At 36.0% G+C, this 5,979-nt stretch overlaps 1 protein-coding gene across 4 annotated transcripts in view; it reads right to left on the minus strand.

The window, feature by feature from the left end:
• Positions 1-5,979, minus strand: part of LOC129780610 (receptor-type guanylate cyclase gcy-5-like) — a 273,526-nt gene that overhangs the window by 188,616 nt on the left and 78,931 nt on the right. For 2 of the 4 annotated variants that reach the window (XM_055789067.1, XM_055789061.1), the window contains exon 1: positions 1,789-2,746. The exons of 1 other annotated variant lie outside the window; for it this stretch is intronic. The gene's annotated coding sequence lies outside the window, so the exon portion shown is untranslated. Of the gene's footprint in view, positions 1-1,788; positions 2,747-5,979 lie in introns of those variants that run through there. One more of the 4 variants, XM_055789062.1, reaches the window with a different exon arrangement.

A 5,979-nucleotide genomic window follows, 5' to 3' on the forward strand; every position in this document is an offset into this window, starting at 1 on the left:
GATGAAGAGGGAGAGAGATACATAGAGAAAAAAAGAAAAGAGGAATAAAGGAATACATGAAGATAAGAGAGGAGAGCTAAATTTGAAGAATCCGTACATTTTTCGTAGTTTGCCTTCCATTAACCATATGTAAATTAATCACATTAAATGGTTACTTTTTTTTACTATTTTTGATATGTAAAGACACAAAAATATATTATCAATTATGAAAAAAAAATTTCCAGGAAATGTTTGAACCGATACATTGGTGTCTACTATGCAAATGTGGTCCGCAATTACGCTTAGAGTGATCCATGCAAAAAATTCTAATTTTATGTTTTCGAAACACATTTTTTAAGAGCATAAATATGGACAGGGGAAATCAACGGTTTTAAAGTTTTGGTTGGGTGTAAGCCTTGTTATGATGAAATGGACTACTAGAAAGGGTAACTATTCTTTCGAATAATAAATCGCGCTAATTCCTGACAGCAGTACAAACAGCTTCAAGCTGTAATTTTATTTGAATGCATTATTTCATCATCAGTTCATTAATTTCTTATTTACTTACAAATTCAGTGCGAAAAAAGGATCAAACCAAATGGCAAAATGATCGTAACGAATATTATAAATTACGATTATCCTCTTGTATATTCTGTTGTTTTCATCAGCATGACAAGTATTGCTAAGCATGACGAGGCATCTCTAAACTATTGTCGTCCTGCATGGCAGGGTTGCCGATCTGCTGGTGGTGGTAACAGGTAACAGTTATTTAGAGGCGAATGAACTGAATAGTTCGAAGCCTCTTAAAAACAATAAGTGAAGTGTTCACAGTTGCTGTTGCGTATAAAAATTCTCCAATTGCACTGGACCGGAAATGGAAAGAACATCAAAAATTCAGCGAAAAACTTTCGTTATCACTTCTACGTGAGAGTAAATTTTTGACACAAAAAATGAATCACAAACCTGGTTAATACTATAACTATTTCCCATGTTGGGTAAAACTACATGGCTATGCATTCATTCGTAGGCTTCGTATCACAGGTATCACAGGATCCAACACAATTTAGATCCCTTTGTGAAGTTGTTTTCGTTCAACAACACGTTGAATCGAATAACTATCGCATGAATCAGTTTCACCTGTTGAAATCAAATGAAACAATTGCGCTAAATCCACAAAACAACATTTTTAAATACAATACATTCCAATTCCCTTGAACCTAAACAACGAATGTTTTTTTGCTTCACAGGCACAATTTATAAACAATATCATCCATCATCCCTCCTAAAGACACGTATTTCAGTTTCATCGTCTTCATGGCTCCAAATCGATACCATTCCAAGTTCATTATTCATCCTTCATCCACCTGTGGGAGCCGAGAAGGATTAGCGAAAGCAGAATTCCGCGAGTGTTACGGATTTCTTCGAATAAATAACAAACGGTGACATATTGCTCGGATGAATTTTTTCTACCGCACATCCTAGCTTTTTTTCTCATTGAAATCGGATATGTGTACATAACATTCCGACTGAGTCGGGAAAACAATGAAAATAAGACCTTTAAATAAAAATAACTTGCTGCAGACGCTGATTCGCAGTTTTGCTGGTTCAATTAGCATTCGTTTACCCCTTCTCGCAGTGGCGACGCTTATAAAACCCAAAGGAACCAAACATAAACGCTCAAGTCAGACTTCATCGAGCTCATATTTTATAACGAGTTGGATTTTCTCACGTTCATGTATAATAAGGCGTAATGTGTTCCCCTCGAAGCATCCGAATGAAAAAAAATACAAACTACGACGGTGTACCTACCGGTGTTTATTTCTCCCCGCAGCAGTAGTGTTGCTCCAATTAATTAGCACCAGTGGTGTTTTCTTTATCAATATAACATATGCTCCACTGAAAACCTCATAAAAAACTAAACCACTGCAAGTTCACCTACACATAATGACATAATGCGTGGGTAACACACTCTGCTAGAACACAGCACAGCATTCTTTTTCGCGACTTTCCAACTGAATCAATTCGAGAGAGAGAGAGATATATAACTTATTCTATTTTTTCACACGCTTGATTTCACTTCAATTTCGAATCCACCGACAACACGCATTTTCAAATTCTAGAAATTTTCATTTTCCCTATTATCTGGCCACCGAATTTTTTCGCAACATTTTTATTGTTTCAATTGCGCTTTTCCCACGACGACAATTAATTTTCCGCGTGATTTTTATTCCTCGTGTGTCGAAAAAACAACGATTAGGGATATCTTAAAATGTACAACCTCGCATAGAAGAGCCGGCATTTGCGTCAACAAACACATGAATACTGAGCAGACGGCAGCAGCTCATCACTTTCAACTCGGCCGATAGCGGCAACTTCACTTCTCGTTAACACTTGCCACCAATTTCAGCATATTTTTCTGTCTGCACTATTTGCTATAGCCGTCGAAACACTTGCACGCGCGAAAACAAAATCAAAACCAGGCTTGCTTTATGTTTGTTTTGATTTCGTTCCATTTTCTACTCGCTAAGAACGGTGCGGATATGATGCGGTTTTACGACCCCACCACTGTCTACACAACTCCGCGGCGGACAACATTCTGTCACGAGGCAAACATCAACATCAACAACAGTAGTAGCAACTGTCGAAAAATTAGGAAATGCCACCGTTTGTAAAGGCAGTCAAACAGACAGAGCACACAGTGGTCTATAGAATTCAAAACGCGCGCGCGACAATACTTAACAAACAACAACATCAACCGTTCGGTTCGAGCTCTCGACGGTAACTAATCCACCGACCGAGCTGAAGAGACGATACGATTGGACCAACACGAACTGAAGAAACTGAGAGAGCATAATTACAGCACGCGCGTGACACCACACTCGCGAAGAGAGTGCGAGAAGAAGGTATGCCGCCGTATGAGTCGGCTGGCCAGCTGATACGCGGGCGATGCGAATCTCCGGTTGTGTTGTTTAGAAACATGCCGTTGTCGGCAATAGTGATGTCTAAATTTTTCATCTATTCGATTATCGATTAATCGTTGGAGCATTTTTCAATATTCGATTCATTCGAATAATCGTCTTTCAATATTCGATTAATCGAGCGAATATGACGGTTCAGAGAAATCGCAAATATATGGAAAAAATCTTATTCCAATTCCATTTTGATAATCTATATATTATATTTTTTAACACAAATTTTATATATATATATATATATATATATATATATATATATATATATATATATATATATATATATATATATATATATATATATATATATATATATAAATCAAGACCTTCGATGGCCTTTCGGGGTTTTTAAAAAAAAATACTCGATTACGTTCCTCGACGTTTACTACTATAATGCTCTTTATTCAAATTGTTGAAGCCTTTTTATAACTTCCCTAATCTTGTTTACTAAATTGTTGAAACCTTTTTATAACTTCCCTAATCTTGTTTACTAAACTAAGCATACAACGGTCTCGCTGCGCATTCCATCGATAGTTGGGTAGTTGGCGGAATATGACACCTTGTTGACGGAATATCTGATTGTGCGTTATTCGTTGATAGTTGAACGGCTGGCTGGCTGGCTGGCCGCGTTGCTGACGGGATGTTTATTCGTGGGAGGTTTGATGCTGCTGATGAAGCGAGATACACGCTTGGGGCGGTTGGCGTTTGTTTCCAAGTTGGGTTTGCAGTTTCGTCGTTAACTACTCCATCCCCAAGAGAAGCACGTCCCGTGCGTCTTATAAAAAATGTTGCTATCGCGTTGCGTCTTCTGTAGATTGTAACAAGGATGATTATCATGGTTAAGGCAAACATTGCTCCAATCGATGAAAAATTGTGTATTTTCAGCGGATCCAAATGCTTTCTGTTTTCAATGTGCATTTCATGTAAGTATGAAGTGTTGTAGTATTTTTCTAATGAGGTTTCTTCTATTTGATTTATTTCGAGAGGTGAAATAATCGGGTGGTTGAAGTGCAATTCTAGATTTTCGAATAGCCTGTCCTGAATAATTACAGAGCAATTTTGAAATATGATAAGGTAGTTGCCTTTGAGTTCTTTTCGGTTTATACCACAAGTACTGCTCATCACAACGTTTTCTAGCGTAGCTTTGACTACTAATGTTCCATAAGTCAGAAGTTTATATTCTGTTGTGGGTGGTGTTTCTTTGAAGGGGCATTTCCCACTTCGTCCTCGAACTAAAGGTGCAACACACAAGTCGTTGGTAATATTCAACAATTGGTTTCGTTTATAAATATGGATTTTGGCTATTTGTTCAAACTCTGCTAAGACTGCCATTGTTTCGTTGGAATGCACTAGAACTGTTTGGTGATCAATATTGACGGTTTTATTTAAGATTGGGAGTTCTTCGATAATCATTCTTTCGTAAATTATGGGTGATACCCTTGGGATGTCGATGCTAATGATGAGATGGCGTCCATGGTAAAGCACAGTTATCGAGAGGTAGTTGTATGCATCTTCTAAACTGTCTAATTTAACATTTGCTTGTTTTAATTGTTCGGCTACAATTTTAAGTTCATTGATTGTTAATAACTGTCTGGTTACAATATTTAATTTGGCAAGTGCTATCGTATTTTCTATTGTTCTTAGTGTTTGTAACACCATGTCTAACTGAAAAAGTATGGAAATTTTAGTGTTTTCTGTAATTACATATCCTTTTTGTGTATTCAATTTTAATATGACATTTTCATGCTGTTATATTACATTTGTCAATGTTTGTATACGATTTTTGAATTCTTGGTTCATTACAATCTGTTTATTATTTTGTTCCATTAGTTTGTTTTCAGATCTTTTAATAGCATCTATGTTTGAATTAATGTGTCGTAAATCTTCAGCGTCTAAATTGCTTGTAACAAATTTTAAAACACTGCCTAATGTTTCGATTGATCTTTTGTTTCTTTGAATGTTTGGGAGAAGGGCTTTGTATGTATTATTAATTTCCTTAAACTTGATATAAATAAGCCTAGAAAAATCACCTGTTGAACTATTAACCTTCAGTATTAAATTTTCCAGTATTTCAATTGTGACTCCTAATTCTTGCAAATCTACTGTGTGAAGTAGTCTATTGTATCCTTCTTGAATTCTGCCCTCTCCCGCGCTTAAAGTTAGCGCTCCAGGATTATTTGTGATATCGTGTAATTGGATAAATTTATTGTGGGAAAAGGGAAGGAACAGTAGGATAATGATTAATGAAACGTCCATCCTGAAAATAGAAAAAGATATTAGTTCATATTCTTTTAATATTCTCTTTATGAATTTCCCGTCCAGACCTATCGATAATTACTCTTCCTTTGTCCTCAATAGCTTTGGTCAGGTGATATTTTTCTTTAGTTTTTCCTTTAATTCCTTGAATCAGTTTATAAACTGTTTTATTTTCTTCTATGGGAGGTTGTATTTCTCTACCTTTATTATGGTAGGTTAGATTTTTATTTTGCGTTCTTTCATTCGCCAAAATAACCTCATCATAGAATTTGTTCTTTTCTTCTAGCATTAAATCAATGTCGAGAGGCCGTTCGTGTCCATCTTCCAAACCGTAAAATATTTCTCTAGGTTTCAATCTTGTAGCTGAATGTATTGTATTGTTGTAAAGAGTACAAGCTATTAGGAAAATTTCTTTATTGTTTAGATTTGTGTATTGAGGTTTAATGCATCGAAAGATTTCAGCTATGGTTGAGTGAAACCTTCCGACCAGTCCGTTGCTTTCACTATGATTCGCGGGCACGAAATGCATCTGGACATTCAAATTACTAGCTAATCCTCTAATTTCTGCGGAACGTAAAGCCGGTTCATTATCACTTACTATCAATCCAGGTGTACCATATGTGGAGAATAATTTGAGCAAGGCTTTCCTTATATCTGTAATTGTTCTTGATTTTATAGGAATTAATGTTCCAAACCTGGAAAATTTGTCAATTGCTGATAAGAATATAAAGGGTTGACTCAAAAAAAAAAAAAAAAAAAAAATGTCAATATG

This window comes from Toxorhynchites rutilus, chromosome 3 (genome assembly GCF_029784135.1).
Source record: "Toxorhynchites rutilus septentrionalis strain SRP chromosome 3, ASM2978413v1, whole genome shotgun sequence".
In the NCBI taxonomy this organism is placed as follows: domain Eukaryota; kingdom Metazoa; phylum Arthropoda; class Insecta; order Diptera; family Culicidae; genus Toxorhynchites; species Toxorhynchites rutilus.